Source organism: Amblyraja radiata, chromosome 20 (genome assembly GCF_010909765.2).
Source record: "Amblyraja radiata isolate CabotCenter1 chromosome 20, sAmbRad1.1.pri, whole genome shotgun sequence".
In the NCBI taxonomy this organism is placed as follows: domain Eukaryota; kingdom Metazoa; phylum Chordata; class Chondrichthyes; order Rajiformes; family Rajidae; genus Amblyraja; species Amblyraja radiata.
This window is the reverse complement of record NC_045975.1, coordinates 29,166,093-29,183,380: the sequence shown is the minus strand read 5'-3', so window position 1 is coordinate 29,183,380 and position 17,288 is coordinate 29,166,093. Positions and strand designations below refer to the sequence as shown.

Sequence of the window (17,288 nt, the reverse complement as noted above, 5' to 3'; positions counted from 1 at the left end):
AGAGAAGTGCAGCATCTCTGGCAGTGCAGTGCAGTGTAGTGCAGCATCTCTGGCAGTGGAGTAGAGTAGAGTGCAGTGGAGTGCAGTGGAGTACAGAACTTCTGGCAGTGCAGTGCAGTGTAGTGCAGTGTAGTGCAGCATCTCTGGCAGTGGAGTAGAGTAGAGCCACTCACTCCCTACTGTGCTGAAGTTCCATTTTGCCTTTAAGGCCTCGAAAATGATGTTGCACTCCCAACCTCTGACTCAAAAGCAGTCACTAATGATGGGGGCTAATGACTGAAGCCAAAAACTATTCCTGTACGTGGTTTCTTCCTGGTGCACATTGCATGCACACACGTGATATGTTAATGTAGACAAATAACTCAGCCAGTAACTGAGCCACATTGTCAGTACAGATGCAAATTAAACACTCGTAACACTTGACTCCTGACCCTGAGTGCAACATCTGGCAAAGCCCACACCATCTTCCTTCCAACATCAGTCCTCCATGGTTCAGCTGCATTTGTGCACTCACTTGCCCATCATCTTTCACCAAACTTTATTGGTCTCAGTTTTAGTGATACAGCGCGGAAACAGGCCTTTCGGTCCACCGAGTCCGCGCCGATCAACAATCCCCGCATATTAACACTATGCTACACACACTAGGGACAATTTTTACATTCACCAAGCCAATTTACCTACATACCTGTACGTCTTTGGAGTGCGGGAGGAAACCGAAGATCTCGGAGAAAACCCACGCAGGTCACAGGGAGAACGTACAAAATCCGTACAGACAGCACCCGTAGACCGCAAACACTTTACTTGTAAGATTGAAAAGAGCCATTAGTTTTCCTAGTGTTTCCCAAGTCATCTAATACCAGTTTTGATGGTACAGAAAAATATGCAGCTGACCCCATGAAGAAATGCGACACAATATGTTGCAAGGTCACCCAACACTGCCACACTAACATAAAACTTCTTGAATAAGCAGTGGATACTGCAGAAACCAGAAGCAGCTCCTTAACCAAGATAAACTATTACAAAGAGTTTGTGTGTCTCATACATTCAGGCAACAGAAGGTTTTCCAACCAAATGTTACAGTACGTACCACGACATGTCACCACTTTACTGACACGTTACTTATTCTTGTAACTGGCGTGGAGGAAAAGTTTCACATTTGGTCTTTTTTTAAGGCAGTAATGATTCGCTCAGCATTCAAGCTTAAGAGCTACAGAGAACGAATGAGAGAATAGAAATAGAAACATAATAGAAAGAAAGAAAGAAACAGCAACAGAAAAACAGAGATGGGACAGACAGGGATGGAGACAGACAGAGACAGACAAAGACAGAAGCAGAGACTGAAGCAGAGACAGAGACAATGACAGACAGACCCAGACGAACAGACAGAGATGGACAGAGACAGACACAGACACACACACATGCAGACAGAGACAAAAGCAAGGCCTGAAGCAGAGACAGAGGTAGACAGACAATGACAGACAGAGATGGAGACAGACAGACAGACAGACAGACAGACAGACAGACAGACAGACAGACAGACAGACAGACAGACAGACAGACACTTACAGACATAGACAGAGGCAGAGACAGAGAGAAAGAAATGAACATTACCAATGTATATAGTCCAAGCTAGACACAAAATGCTGGAGTAACTCAGCGGGACAGGCAGTATCTCTGGAGAGGAGGAATGGGAGACGTTTCAGGTCGAAACCCTTCAGACTGAAGACTGAAACAACACCCATTCCTTTTCTCCAGTGATGCTGCCTGTCCCGCTGAGTTACTTCATCAGTTTGTGTCTATGTTCGATTTAAACCAGTATCTGCAGTTTCTTCCAACACATAAAGAGTCCAAGTTCCGAGCAAGCTGCCAGGTAAGAACATAAATGTTATTGGCATTACCAATTCCGTTTCATCCGCGCCAAAATATCAACATGACCATCACTTCATTCATTAAAGGTGTTCATTTGTCTGCCCACAACTAAAATCTAGCTGCCCATTCTACATCAACCCCTCTCTGCCCCCTTTCCACCAATCTTTTCACAAAGTCACAGAAGAGGGGGAAATAAAAACACAAACTGGCAAATGCTTTAATATTTTAAGAATCTTCACCAGGCTAGAACTGGAATAATGAGTGTGTTACCATTCCAGTGTTTGGCCTTTAGACCAGCTCTTGCTCTCAGGGATCAGCTGCTTGGGCTCTAGGTTTGGGAGAGGGGAGCTGGAGAACTTGGTATCTCCCAGGGTTGAGCATGTTCACCTGCTCTTGGACTTAGACCCCGTGCTGAAGGTTGCATGTTACTGATGTTTGCCCACCAAATATTTTTCTTTGGGGATGAATTCTAAATGAACAAGAATGAAGGGCTCCTCCCAAATAGTCAACAAACTGCACTCTCTGGCAACAGACTTTTTAAGTAACCGCACAAGTCATGCCTTCTCTTCCAGATTATGAGTCACACATATATATATCATATATCATATGTGCTCATTGGGGACAAAGATATTTTTCCCAATTTTAATTAACTAACCCACAACAATCTCGTCCTCCTCCCTCCCTCTCCCTCCACCCCCTGAAACTTGGCTGACCTTAGATTTGTTCCCCCCCCCCCCCCCCCCCCCCCCCTCCCCCTCCCCCTCCCCCTCCCCCTCCCCTGGTACCTTTACATTCGATACACAATTCACAACTTTTCTATCCCTGAACTTAACAATTCACAACAATTTATCCTCTCTGGCCCGTATCCGTCTTTTCATCTCTGGACTTTGTCCAACCATCTGCCTATCCAACAACCCCTTCATCTGTGTTCATCCATTACCAGCTATCCTCTGTCCTGCCCCTTCTCTCCCCCAGCTTCCTATCCCTTCCCCTTCCCCACAATCAGTTTGAAAAGGGGTCCCGAGCTGAAACGTCACCTCTCCATGTTCTCCAGGGATGCTGCCTGACCTGCTGAGTTACTCCAGCAATTTATGTCAATTTTTAAACATTTGAAGACCATTTACCTTTAGGGGTTTGATACTACCTTGAATAAATGAGGTTGATTTAGAATTTCTCTTGCAAACTGAAAGTATGCCTCGGCCCACAAGGTCACATGAAAAGGCCGACTTTAACTTTAAACTTTAGACTTTAGAGATACAACGCAAAAGCAGACTCTTCAGTCCACTGAGTCCGTGCAGACTAGCGATCATCCCGAACACTAGCACTATCCTAAACACTAGGGACAATTTACAATTTCCAGAAGCCAATTAACCTACATACCTGTATGTTTTTGCCGTGTGGGATAAACCAGAGCACTCGGAGAAACCCATGCAGTCACAGGGAGAACATAAAAACTCCATACAGTCAGCACCCGTAGTCAGGATCGAACCTGCGCCACTATGCTGCCCCAGACAAGATGGATGAGTCTAGCAAATCAAAATCACAATCCTTTCCACATGAACAAGATCAGATATCATATTGCACTGCTTCCCCTTCTCCACAATTCCACATATATATTTCAGTTTTTTTGCAATATATTAAACCTGCTGCCACTAACATGGATATGCAGGGATGTGGATTACGATGAGATGGTCACAGTAGATGAAGGTCTAGGCATGAGCAAGATCAGATATCATATTGCGCTGCTTCCCCTTCTCCACAGGTATTTTGGCCTTCATCAGTCAGAGTATTAAGTATAGAAGTTGGGAGGTCATGTTGCTGTTGCATAAGATGTTGGTGAGGCCATATTTAGAATATCGTGTTCAGTTCTGGGCACCATGTTACAGGAAAGATATTGTCACACTTGAAAGGGTTCTGAAAAGATTTACGAGGATGTTGCCAGGACTAGAGGGTGTGAGCTATAGGGAGAAATTGAGTAGGCTGGGTATCTATTAAATGGAGCACAGGAGGATGACTGGGATGAGGTGTACAAAATCATGAGAGGAATAGATCAGGTTGATGCACAGTCTCTTGCCCAGAGTAGGGGAATCAAGGACCAGAGGACATAGGTTCAAGGTGAAGGGGAAAAGATTTAATAGGAATCCGAGGGGTAACTTTTTCACGCAAAGGGTGGTGGTTATATGGAACAAGCTGCCAGAGGAGGTAGTTGAGGCTAGGACTATCCCATCGTTTAAGAGACAGCTAGACAGGTACATGGATAGGACAGGTTTGGAGGGATATGGACCAAGCGCAGGCAAGTGGAACTAGTGTAGCTGGGACATTGTTGGCCGGTGTGGGCAAGTTGGGCCAAAGGGCCTGTTTCCACACTGTATCACTCTGTGACTCTCTATGACTATATGATGAATGGCTTTCAAGTGGGTTCAAAAACTCAAGCAAAAATTAGTATCTAATGCAGCTGTCCATCCATGTGATTAAACTGCAATCTTTTACTCAGTAGAATCAATGAACTGCAGATGCTGGTTTACAAAGAAGAACACAAAGTGATGGAGTAACTCAGTAGGTCAAGAGAAATCATTTTTATGAATTTAGTTTGGATAAATGGTTAGCATGGACTTAGAATCCTAGAGTCATGCAGCATGGAAACAGGCCCTTTGTCCCAACTTGCCCACACCGACCAACATGACCCATTAACATTGCTCCCACCTGTCTACATTTGGGCCATATCCATCCAAACCTGTCCTATCTATGTACCTTAATTGCTTCCACAAGGGACGGACATTGTGGGCTGAAGGGCCTGTTCTTGTGCTGTTCTGTTCTGTGCTCCATGTTCTAATGATGTTTCTATCCAAAAGAACTGAGTACAGAACTAATTTAATAGTTTGATTAATAAGCTGCCACAAGCTTGATAGATTGAATTGGTCTCTTACGATGCTGTATAATTTCAAGGCCACATGGAATTAGAAAGGAACTGAGAGAGAAAGGAAGTGTTTTTATTTCTTAATAAAGCGAGGAATAGTGAGTTGGAAGTTGAGATAGGTACAAAACATAATAAGACATCTCTCGTCCTTTGTGGAGTTAATTAAATAGGACTGAGGTCCTAGGCATCCTGACAGCAAAGGAAAATGATATTCGCTCATGTAGAAATAATATCTTGGTCGGTCAGAGATTTCTCAGGCTTGGAGAGTGGTTGTATTAAATTATCTTGCTGTGGGAGATGAAGGAACTTCTTTAATTTTTCATGAGAACAGTGGAGGGAGCACAGTTCATATAATAAGGTGCTGAGAACCGACTATTCAGTGCCCATCGCACTGAAGCCCTTTTAAGTCCTTTTAAATTTTAATGGTGGACCAGATGCATTCACTTTGACATCAATATTCTGTGTCATGTTTGAAAATGTCTCCACCGCTGCTGATCTTGACCTTAAAGGGACAATGCCCTCCCTGGACTTAAGGGCTTTTGCCCTTTCCACAAGCCTGCAGAGATAGGGCGAGTGGGCATCACCTGCCGTGCCACTAATGGCCCTTCTCTTTGGAAACTATTTAGTTTCTCCTGTGTTGGGGATCAATAAATGGCAGCTGCCTGCAAGGCCTTTTTTTAAAGGATCCCCAAGCATAAGGCTGCACTTAACTTGGGGCCTGCTTGCCTGCAGTCAGTCAGACAGTGTTCATAGGCTGTGGTTTGCTTTGCATCCCTCTTGGCACTGTCGTTTACTCCACTTATCACACCAGGAGCGAGCGATGTGCTCCCCTCATGCTTCATAGCTACGAGCAGAAAGGCAGGAACAACTTTTAGCATTCAAGTGTGCAGGAAAGAACTGCAGATGCTGGTTTAAATAGAAGATAGACACAAAATGCTGGAGTAATTCAGCGGGACAGGCAGCATCTAAGGATGATATCAGGGGAGTGGGCGAAGTCTTACTGTCTCCGATTACATTTTGTCTCTGTACCACCCACTCCCCTGACATTAGTCTGAAGAAGGGTCTCGACCCGAAACGTCACCCATTCCTTTTCTGCAGAGATGCTGCCTGACCCACTGAATTACTCCAGCACTTTGTGTCTATTTTTGGTATAAATCAGTATCTGCAGTTCTTTGTTTCTAAGAGCATTTAGGCTATTCTCACATTCCAGCTCTTTGACCATAGCCACACATATCACAACATTTTATACTTGCAAGTATATATTTAAATGTATCTATGGCTTCGATCACCTCCACTCTTTCAGGCAGTTTCAAGGCTGCACAACTCTCAGAGTGTGAGCTTTCTTCTCTGATCCCTTTTACCTCATAGCTTAACTCTACCGTTGACAGTCATTGAGTGAGAGTGAGAGAGTGAGAGTGAGAGTGAGAGTGTGAGTGTGAGTGGGAGAGAGTGAAAGGGATTGAGAGTGGGAGAGAGTGAGATCAAGTGAGAGAGAATGAGTGAGAGACAGAATAAAAAGAGTGCGAGAGTGAGAGTGAGTGAATGAGAGAGTGAGAGTGAGAGTGAGAGAGAGCATGTGTGAGAGAGTGATAGTGTGTGAGAGTGAGAGGGAGTGAAAGTGGGAGAGTGAATGAGAATGAGAGAGAGAGAAAGAGTGTTAGTGAGAGGGTAAGTATGAGAGAGAGAGTAAGAGAGAGTGAGAGTGGGAGTGTGAATGTGAGAGAGGGAGGGAGAGAAAGAAAGAAAAGAGAGACAAAGTGCTGTTTTAATTCATTTCAGGGCAACACTATCAGAGAGCTAGCCAGTATGTGACAATGGCAACTGCAACTTCCATTTACTGTAGCAAAAGTTACTTCAAAGCAACAAAGACCTGAGTTACATAAAGAGTAGGTAGACAAAAGTGCTGGAGAAATTCAGCGGGTGAGGCAGCATCTATGGAGCAAAGGAAATAGGCAACGTTTTGGGCCGAAACCCTTCTTCAGATTGACATAAGACATAAAGAGAAAGTAGGGCAGGCGTCCTTAGGACCTGATCACAGTTGTAATTTGTGTGGAACAAAATAAGGGAAAAAAGCCACAGTGGTGGAGAGCGAGGGTGTGGAAGTGCTTTCTAGACAAGGCCTGTCAGCTGAGGGCATCACCACTGATGATGGGGCTATATAATCTGGGGACGTGCTGGAGTCCAGAACTGTAGCGGAGCAGCTACCTTTGAAGGTGGAGATTCTAGAGGAAGAGAGGTATCAGGCCATATAGGAAGGGGGCAGCACAGTGGCGCAGTGGTTGAGTTGCTGCCTTACAGCACCGGAGACCCAATTTCAATCCTGACAGCAGGTGCCGCCTGCATGGAGTTTGCACGTTCTCCTTGTGACCGGGTGGGTTTTCTCCGGGTGCTCCGCTTCCCTCCCTCATCTAACAAAACGTGCAAGTCTGTAGATTAATTAGATTCTGTAAATTGCGTAGGATGCAGTGGGATAACATAGACCCAGTGTACAGGTGATCATTGGTCGGCACAAACTTGTTGGGCCAAAGGGCTTGCTTCCATGCTGTATCTCTAAACTAAAGTAAACTAAACTAAATGAATTTGAAAACAAGGACATGAGTTTTAAAGATCAAAGCGATGCATAAGCAGAATCTTATTTTGAGGTCCAACTTATCCACACCAAGCACAGAAACATTTATTCCACAATCAACACGAGTATACAATTAAGTTACTTTGTTGGTTGTAAAGTACTTTGTCATACCTGGAGGGTATTATGACACAATTATGTCTTCGCTTTTGGCTATTAATAAGCATGGAATATTCTGGAATCGGAGCTGCAATCACCCTGGAAGCATTTCGCACTTAATTTCTGCAAGAGCAGGAAGTGGAATAAAAACATCCATCTCTTTAGAATTATTTTACTTTTGAACAAAGACAAGGAGCAGACTTGAATCATCAAGGCCTCATATTTACACCATCTTCCCCAAGTCTGTCCCTCTCTGTATTAACGTCAGACTTCCTGAAAATCCATTGTATGGGCAAAACCAGTGATCCTCTCACCAATCTTATCCCTCTCCAATTTGTCTCAGATTCCAATTTACCATTATGCTTATGCTTCCTGAAGGGTTCTTCGGGTATTTAAATACTGTGTAAATGAAGATAGCTGCTGCATTTGAGGTATTGAGAGATTTCTTTACAATCGTGACATATTGTGATGAAATCTTCACAAAATCCCTGCAGGAGCGTAGGCCTTTTACTTTCATATTTTATACAGAAACCTTTTTAAAATATGCTTCAGAACTCCGGAGTGTCAGGGGCGCCACAATCCTCTGTTTATTGAATGCTAAAACAGAGATTTATCAATCCAAAGTGATCCACAGTGGATTACAAAAAGTAATTCCAAGTGTTTGAGATTGAAGAAGGGTCCTGACCCAAGACGTCACCTACCCATGTCCTCCAGGGGTGCTGTCTGACCCGCTGAGTTATTCCAGCAGTTTGTGACTTTGCCCCTCTTGCTTAAGCACTCTAATGGAACCTAAACCATGCCACATGATCATGCTTAAGGATTTAATCATCATTGGAAACTTGACTTCCATGGGAACCCAGCATTGGGCCCAACGCATTCTGTTCTGGCCTGCAATTAATGAATTCTAAAAAGAGGATAGTAACATTTGTGTCTGTTTATACCAATTATATCAAAACCAGATCTCTCTTCCTTCTCTCCAGTAGATAGTGATCGACTGATGGATAGGAAAGGTTTCGTGAGATAGGGGCCAAACGCGGGCAAATAGGATTTGGCTTAGTCGGCATCTTCTTGGTCGGCATGGACTAGTTGGACTGAAGGGCCTGTTTCCCTGCACTATGACTCTATGCATCTATGATACATGATAAAACAAACTACGTCTCTTTGAAAATGTACACACAGCCATGTGCAGTGGGGCTTGGAGTAAAGAGGATTCCCCCTTTCTTTCCAACTAGCCCCATACATCTGCTGTTCATGTTGTATTTACTCTTGATACTCAAACATTATTACTGAATTTGCAATTGCTTTTGATCATATTAAAGTCAAACTTTGTTTCAATCCTATAACTAGTTATGTTCCTTTAACATAATGGGGAACATCCAAACTAGTCGTGCTGCTGCAAGTAAGAATTTCATAGTTCCATTTCGGGACATATGATAATTAAACACTCTTGACTTTTATTGTGTTGACAACCCTCAGGGCAAGCAGGTGACAGCTTAATGGATGAACTATATAAAGCATAAGAGTACAGAATAACACAGCCTAGAATGCTTTACATAAGTTTCTGCTTAACAGGTTATGGAAATCAACCATGTTTAGCCTCCCCTTCAAGCGCCCAAAGTGGCCGATTCAAAACAAACGGAGGCCAGATGGGATTTGCTTTAATAAGTGGTTTGCAAAATGTGAGCTCTTCACCATACCAACACAAGCTGGTGATTTCATTATGTCCCACTTGCCTTATGTTACGTAGCAACCGGACAATCAGTCTCCCGGTGATGCTTTCTCAGCTTATACTCGGTCCAAAACTGTTTGCTTTGAGATCAGGATGTAATTATAAGCCAAGGAAATGTCAAACGCCTCATTTAGAGTAAAAGCACTCCTGGAGATCAGATGACTGCATTCCTCTGCTGCACCTATTAGGCAACTCCTGTTGAATTTTCGGTAAAACACTGCCAGGCAACTCACCCCACGTAACCACTAAACAATTTATTAAAATTTGATCCTACTTGGGTCCCGTAAAATTTGCTACTTAACAAGTCGACAGTGTTGTACAAATTACGCTGTGCATCTTTCAGAGAGGATTTCAAGAGGTACAAATTCCTAAAGTGGGAAATTCGTTAGGCAAATATTTAACATGAGTCACCAAAACTATATACATGTGTGATTAAATCTATGTGAGCTAATAGCCAGAATTGCTTACAACACTCCTTAAAATAAAAGTTCAGAAACAGGTACCAATTTTTTTGAACCATTTAGTTTGCTGTTTTTCAAATTAATTAATACATTTTAATCTCAAGTCAAGTTTATTTGTCACATACACATACGAGATGTGCAGTGAAATGAAAGTGGCAATGCTCGCGGACTTTTGTGCAAAAGACAAACAACCAAACAACCAAACTAACTATAAACACAATCATAACACACATATTCTTTTACGTAATAAATAATGGAAGGAAAAACGTTCAGTAGAGTTAGTCCCTGGTGAGATAGGCGTTTAGGTGAAGCAACAGCTACAGCATTCTAAACTTCTGATAAATGTTGAACTTCCTCTTTCAAAATAAAGACTAAGATAGAGTGTATAGAATTATTATCACTCATTCCCAAGCTTAGTTCTTTCTGGCTTAGACTAGAAACAAAACTCACTCGTTTTTCAACAGAAGACGAGAGGGGAAAGATTTCATAAAAACCTGAGGGGCAACTTCTTCACACAGAGGGTGGTGGGTATATGGAATAAGCTGCCAGTTGAGGCAGGCACAATAACAATATTTTAAAAAACCATTTGGACAGGAACGTGGATATCAATATCAATTAATATCAATATCAGTTTTATTTGTCACTTGCACATAAAGTGCAAGTGAAATGAATTTGCCAGCAGCGGTACAATTAAAAAAGAACACACAAAAACACAATAAAAATTTAACACAAACATCCACCACAGCATTCATCACTGTCGTGGAAGGCACAACATTTGGCCAGTCCTCCTCCATTTTCCCCCGTGGTCGGGACCTCAACCCTCCGCAGCCGCCGCTGCGGGCGTCCACATGAGTAGACAGGTAAAGTTCCGGTAAGTCCAGAATCGGAGCTTCCCTACCGGAGACCGCGGATTCAGGTTGGTGTAGGCTGCAGGCCAGCGGTCGAAGATCTAAAGTCCCTGTCGCGCTGCAGCCGCAAGCACCACAGACTGCAGGGCCAGTAGTCGGAGCTGTTCTCCAGGGGTCCCCGGCAATAGGAAAGCTTTAGAGGGATATAGGCCAATTGCGGGCAGGTGGGCTAGTGCGGATGGGGCATCTTGGTTGTCATGGGCAAGCTGTGCTTGTTTCCATGCTGTATGGCTCTCTAACTATTATTTAGAACATCTCAATGCCTGGATCTGAAATCCAAATATTTCAGTAAATCTTTCAGTAAATCCTTATTTTAAAATTCTTAACAGGAAATTTATGAATTTTCTATGAGAAAACTTTCTTTCAAACTAAAATAAATGTTCTTGCGTGTGGGAGCGGTGGAATAGATAAAAAGGGAACAACAATATTGTTAGTACTAGCCAAGCTCTTTAAAAGCACTGGAGTATCATTGGAGACCCTCAGACTATCTTTAATTCATTGGAGGCCCTCGGAATATCTTTTATCATACTCTACTGAAGGTTATCTTACACTAAACTTTATTCCTTTTTATCCTGTATCTGTGGGCGGCTCGATTGGAATCATGTATTGTCTTTCCGCTGACTGGTTAGCATGCAACAAAAGGTTTGCACCATCCCTTGGTATACGTTACAATAAACTAAACTAAACTAAACCAAGCACTGGATATTCATGAATGAGACAACAGGTGAGTTCTTATTTTAAAACTGCATGTCATTCTCAAATAGTTACGATGTCCCTGTATAATACTCCATACTATTTTAGAAATACATAGCATGTGGACTTGCTTTCCTCCATTTCACTTTAATACTCTGTAGAATTGTTTTGAGAGATTCCCGGGCAAGAGGAAAAAACGTGACTAGGCTAGATGCCTTGTTTTCTTTATTCTCCACTGTAAACATGCAAATCTAAAATTCCACATGAGTTCATCACATGAGTTTGTATTACATTTTTAGTTGGAGAGTCATAGAGTCATACATCATTGAAACAGGACCTTCAGAACTTGTCCATGCCAACCAAGATGCCTCCTCCACACTGGTCCCACCAGCCCTAGTTTGATCCATAACCTTCCAAATATTTCCTATCCATGTACCTGTCCAAATGCCTTTTGAATGTCGTTACCGTACCTGCCTCAACTACATCCTCATTCCAAATACCCACCGCCCTGTGTGAAAAAGTTACATAATGTGGGGGAGGGCATTTCTGGCACCAGAATACACACCTTCATTTGCAACCAAAGGTGGTGAGAGAAGCAAAGAAAACATAACTAAAAGGTTAAAAGGGGAAGCTGAAAGAAAAAGAATGAGACGAGAGAATGGCTGGAGGGAAAGTGAAAGTATAAGAGAATATGAAAGTGTGAAAAACCCCCCACTTAATAACAGTGGTCTCATTTGCAGCTTGATTAAAAGATTACTGTTCCTTCATACGAGATAAATTAATTTGGTCCTTCGTGACTGCTCCACTATTCTTGAAGATAATGGTTAATCTTTATCACTCTACTGCATTAAACACCAAAGGACACAAAGTGCTGGAGTAACTCAGCGGGCCATGCAGCATCCTCAGAGAACATAGATAGATGACGTTTCATGTCAAGGCCCTTGTTCAGTCTGAAGAAAGGACTCGACCCAAAACGTCACCTATCCCTGTTCCGCAGCGATGCTGCCAGACCTGCTGAGTTACTCCAGCATTTTGTCCTTTTTATCAGTCATGTGTACAGTGTGTAAACAGGCCCTTCAGTCCGACCAACATGCCCCAATAAAACACTAGTCCTACCTGCCTGCGTTTGGTCCATATCTAACTATACCTATCCATATACCTGCCTAAATATTTCTTAATTGTTGTGATAGTAACTGTTTCAACACTCCTCCAGCAACTTGTTCCATACATCCACCATCCTTTGTGTAAAAAAGTTAACCCTCAGTTAACCCCCTATTAAATCTCTCTCCCCTCACCAAAAACAAAGGGGTGGCGCAGTGGTGCAGTGGTTGACTTGCTGCCTTAGAGCTCAATTTGTGTATGGCCCAGCAAATGCCATTCCTTGTTCCTGCTTTAAACACTATAGTTTGAATCCCATATTATCGTTTATCTTGAATATATACCACAACTGATACTCAGATCCACTTTAGGTTACTATCTCAGTAAAGACATGTTCTTCCCCCCCCCCCCCCCCCCCCCCTCCCCAAGCCTAAATGGCAGACACCTAATGTCAAGTCTGCGGACCCAGGTTTTAGATGCCCCATCCAATGGTCACATCAAACCAGCATTCACCCTGTTGAGCCCAGTACCTGCTTTGCATGTTTCAATAACATCACTCTACATTCTTCGAAGGTACGACAAATAAGTACAACTTTAAATCAGGGTACCTATTTACCAAGGTATTACTTCATTATCTCCAGGACCCAAGCAGAGGAGATTTGTCACCGACAATTAACACTGTCCTGAAAGCGTTTTTCTGGAGTCATAGAGCCATACTGCGTGGAAACAAGGCCTTCACCCCAACTTGCCCACACCGACCAACATGTCACATCTGCACTAGTCCCATCTGCCTGCGTTTGGCCCATATCCCTCAAAACCTGTTCTATCCATATACTTTAATTGTTTCTTAACATTGTGATAGTACCACCCTCAATTACCTCCTGCGGCAGCTCGTTCTATACACCCACCACCCTTTGTGTGAAAACGTTCCTCTTAAATCTTTCCCCCCTCACTTTAAATCTATGTCCTCGGTTTTCTCGATCGCCCTACTCTGGGCAAGAGGATCTGTGCATCTACCCGTTCTTTTCCTCTCATGATTCTCATACATTCATAAGTTATAGGAGCAGGATTAGGCCATTTGGTCCTTCAAGTCTACTCCGCCATTCAATCGTGGCTCTTCTCTCTTTCCCTCTCAATCCCATTCTCCTGCCATCTCTCCATAACTCTTGACACCTTTACTAATCAAGAATCTGTCAATCAGCACCTTAAAAATACCCATTGACTTGGCCTCCACAGCCATCTGTGGCAATGAATTCCACAGATTCACCACCCTCTGGCTAAGGAAATTCCTCCTCATCTTTTTAAAGGTATGTCCTTTTATTCTGAGGTTCTGACCTCTGGTCCTGGGCTCTTCCACTAATGGATATTCTCTCCCTACATTCACTCTATCCAAGCCTCCCACTTCTATACACTTTGTACACTTCTGTCCATCAGAAGTATGGTGTTTACTGTTGTCTTTGGTATAAAGAGTACCTGATGCATCTCACGTCATTCTCTTGTCACGGTTGCAGTGGGAAGGGGGGGAAAAGTCGTGAGACAACGTTATCATGGTTGAATCCATAATTCAAAGTTGCAGACTTTTAATGTGGACCGAAGTTTAAATGCACATTTACCTGTGATCCTGGCTTTGAGTTCTCGCAGGGAATCCCCGGAATGTGTAACTTTGCACGTTGGCAGCTCCCGCTGAAATACTTCCACACTGACACAGGGAAACAGAAGCGATCAGGCGAATACAGCTCCGGTTCCACAGCCCTGCGGAGGTGCAGGGGCTGAGAGAGATCACACACACACCGTGAAACGGACGTCCCGACTGGTTGGGAAACTAGCCGAATGCTATTGTAGTCGGATGCGTGGGGCAGAGCCGGGAGTCGTTGTCAACTCTGCTGCAAACTTAAACTATCCAGAACGCAACTCCTCCAAAAGGAATTTGCAATTTACAAACCAGATTATTGAAGCCAATTTCCTGAAACGGACCGCATAAATCTGGCTGCCAAGGACAAATATTGTTTCTCCAGCACTGAGGGCAACTGAGACATTTGTTTTGTAATTTAACCCTTGCTCTCGGGAAACTGTACGTTAAGGCACTCTGGAAACTGTTGTTAAAAACTGCAAATTTTCATTTCAGATGCTGATTTGCGCCTGCACAATGCACCTGGCAATGACAATCCACCTGTATAAAGTGCGAAGCAAATTCTAAGGCACGACCTTTCATTTGAAGATGTCATTAGAATACGGAAACACCCATCGATGCACTCATTTGAATTGACATAGTTGTATTCGCCAGATTAATTTATCCACGTGGCACCGGGGCTGGGATCGAACCCGGGTTGCCTGGACTCGACCAGTTGCGCTACTGCGCATTTCAATGGCTCGTTAAAGCAAAGTGGTGTCTTATGAAATTACAAGGATACTGAAATAGTTCGCGGGGGGGAATCCATTCCTAATGGTCTTGACCTCCAAGATAACCCCTCCTGGCCTGTGCCCCATTTGTCCTGCTTCTCTCTCCCAGCTTTCTTCCCCATACCCTCCTCCCGAACCAGTCTGAAGAGGGTCCTGAAATTTCACCCATCCACGTTCTCCATAGATGCTGCCCCACCCGCTGAGTTACTCCAGCACCTTGTGTGCTTTTGTGTAAACCAGCATCTGTTTCTGTATAGATATGACCATCCTTGGAGCAACCATAGTGCAGGAATTGGATTGCAGAGAAATAAAGTTACATATAATTCTTTGAGTTCTTCAGTCACTTCCCCTGTGTTATTTGCATCCATTATCTGCAGTGGGGTTTTGTATTTGAATACCACTTAAACTGTTTTAAATTGCTGAATTGTGAATAGTTGTGGCGACACAAGCGAGCAGGAGCAGATAACAAACCGCTGAAAGAACTGGTTGGAGAGGCGAAGAAAGTCAGAAGAAGGGTCCCAACCCGGAACGTCACCAACCCATGTTCTCCAGAGACGCTGCTTGACCAGCTGAGTTACTCCAGCAGTTTGTGTCATTTATTTTTGCTGGAAGTACTCTGTGGGTCAAGCAGCATCTGTGGAGCCAAATGAAGGGTCAATGTTGAATGTCTGGAACTTGCATGAGGACCAAGGGTGTAGAGGAAGGATGGCCAATGTTAGAAATATAGAAAATAGGTGTAGGAGTAGGCCATTCGGCCCCTTGAGCCATGACTGCCATTCAATATAATCGTGGCTGATCATCCAAAATCAGTACCCCATTCCTGCTTTCTCCCCACGAATCCCTTGATTTTGTTAGCCCTAAGAGTTATATCTAACTCTCTCTTGAATACATACAGTGAATTGGCCCCCACTGCCTTCTGTGGCAGGGAATTCCACAAATCCACAACTCTCTGGGTGAAAACGTTTTTCCTCATCTCAGTTCTAAATGGCCTATCCCATATTCTCAAACTGTGACCCCTGGTTCTGGACTCTCCCAACATGGGGAAATTTTTTCCTGCATCTTGCCTCTCCAATCCCTTAAGAATTTTATATGTTTCGATAAGATCCCCTTTTTTAAGTTTCTATAAGATCACCCCCTTCTAAATTCCAGTGAATATAAGCCCAGTCTATTTATTCTTTCATCATATGTCATTTATCGGGACGACAGATGGCACAATGGGCTAAGTGTTCGGCTGGCGACCGGAAGGTAGCCGGTTCGAATCCCGCTTGGAGTGCATACTGTCGTTGTGTCCTTGGGCAAGACACTTCACCCACCTTTGCCTGTGTGTGAATGTGTGTGAGTGATTGGTAGTGGTCGGAGGGGCCGTAGGCGCAGATTGGCAGCCATGCTTCCGTCAGTCTGCCCCAGGGCAGCTGTGGCTACAGAAGTAGCTTACCACCACCGAGTGTGACTGAGGAATGTATGAATAATGCGATGTAAAGCGCCTTGAGTATTAGAAAGGCGCTATATAAATCCCATCCATTATTATTATTATTATATGTCAGTCCCGCCAGCCAGGGAATTAACCTGGTAAACCTACGCTGTACTCCCTCAATAGCAAGAATGTCCTTCCTCAAATTAGGAGACCAAAACTACACACAATGCTCCAGGAATGGTCTCACTAGGGCCCTGTACAACTGCAGTAGGACCTCTTTGCTCTTATACACAAATCCTCTTGCTATGTAGGTCAACATGCCATTTGATTTCTGCACTGCCTGCTGTACCTGTTGGGAAGTGACACAAGAGGATGAGTAGGTGATAAGTGAATGGGGGATGAGAGGTGGATGGAATCAAGCAACTGGGATGGGGAGGGGTTGGGGGGAGGGGAGGTGATTGTTGAGACAAGCTGGTAGGCCCTTGGTGCAAGTAGATTAGAGAGAGATGATGGTCAGTTGGAAGGAGATTGGTGGGGATGTCGGGAATAGGAAAGGTGAACCAAGGAGGAAGAAATCCAGGTGCATTGGCATGTGGGTGATGGGCAGATGGGATCAGGAGGGGGCAGATAATGAGGGGATAGGGGTGTAAAGTGTGAATAAAGGGGGAGGGGGGGACCTGGCTGGACTGGTGGGTGTAGGAAAAGAACATGGGCGGCGGGGGGGGGGGGGGGGGGGGGGGGGTATCTGACAGTGGAATATTCGTTGTTCACACTATTGGGTTAAATAGTATTTTATTTACGGGGCATGATTCTCATCACGCCAGCTAGAGCAGCCATTTAAATCCCAGATGATTTTAAAAGGTGTTTGAATTCAAGCCTGACAATTCAAGAGTGTCCAATGTGTTGCTACTGAACAACTTTGTGAAAATATACAAAAATAATAATAAAACATCATGGAAGATTCAGCACGGGCACAGGCCATTCGGCCCACCGAGTCCGCGCCGAACAGCAATCACCCCCATACACTATCCTACACACTCGGGACAATTTACAATCTACACTGAAGCCAATTAA

At 43.9% G+C, this 17,288-nt stretch overlaps 1 protein-coding gene across 1 annotated transcript in view; it reads right to left on the bottom strand.

The window, feature by feature from the left end:
* The window catches only part of LOC116984793 (EF-hand calcium-binding domain-containing protein 4A-like), a 123,938-nt gene extending 109,359 nt beyond the window's left edge, over positions 1-14,579 (bottom strand). The window contains exon 1 of the mRNA XM_033039171.1: positions 14,014-14,579. The gene's annotated coding sequence lies outside the window, so the exon portion shown is untranslated. The remainder of the gene's footprint in view (positions 1-14,013) is intronic.
* Positions 14,580-17,288: the final 2,709 nt, after the last annotated feature.